At 23.8% G+C, this 801-nt stretch overlaps 1 long non-coding RNA gene across 1 annotated transcript; it reads left to right on the top strand.

Annotated features, from left to right (window-relative positions):
• The first annotated feature begins 357 nt into the window (after positions 1-357).
• On the top strand, positions 358-780 carry LOC115034576. The gene is made up of 2 exons (XR_003839926.1): positions 358-397; positions 459-780. It is a non-coding gene; the product is annotated as an uncharacterized LOC115034576 (long non-coding RNA).
• Positions 781-801: the final 21 nt, after the last annotated feature.

Here is an 801-nt window from a genome sequence, read left to right as displayed (position 1 = left end):
CACTACATATAAATATTAGTAACAACTTGGATGTTTCTGTCAGTTATTGAAGAGTATTGTTTGTTTTAGTATTTCTATTTGGCAAATAGATAGTCCAAGATTATCTATATTTACAACAAACATTCTTAGACATATAATTTGATCTCACTTTTTAATTCATAAAAAAAAAGTGAACATACAATGATTCATACACATAATATATTCTGATTCCAAATTGGAATTTAAATAAGCTATAGTGAAATCTACTATCACATACAATTTGGAAGATCCTCTGTGTTAATATGATATTCATACTGCTATTTCCAATTGCATTTAAAAATACCAATATTTTGGTAACAATGAAAAATAAAATAATGCTTCACATATTGGATTAAAATATAACTACAAAATAAATTAAGTAAGCATACACTTAAACTGTAATATTATTTAATTATTAAATTGACAAACACATTTTGTAGGTAATCAAGTTAATCGCAAAGAAGTGGAAAAAATCTATTTTGACTTACTGCACTTTATAACTTTCACAGTTTCGCATAATACATTATGATTCCAAATCAGAATTTGAATATGCCATAGTGAAATATACTTTCACTTACAATTTGGAAGATCCTCTATGTTAAAATGATATTCATACCAATATTTCCAATTGTATTTCAAAATACCAATATTTTGGTAACAGTGAAAAATAAATTAACGCTTCACATATCGGATTAAAATATGACTACAAAATAAATTAAGTAAGTATACATTTAAATTGTAATATTATTTAATTATTAAATTCGACAAACAAATTTTGTAGGT

Source organism: Acyrthosiphon pisum, unplaced genomic scaffold (assembly GCF_005508785.2).
Source record: "Acyrthosiphon pisum isolate AL4f unplaced genomic scaffold, pea_aphid_22Mar2018_4r6ur Scaffold_13264;HRSCAF=13904, whole genome shotgun sequence".
NCBI classification, from domain to species: domain Eukaryota; kingdom Metazoa; phylum Arthropoda; class Insecta; order Hemiptera; family Aphididae; genus Acyrthosiphon; species Acyrthosiphon pisum.
This window is presented reverse-complemented; position numbering and strand designations above follow the sequence as displayed.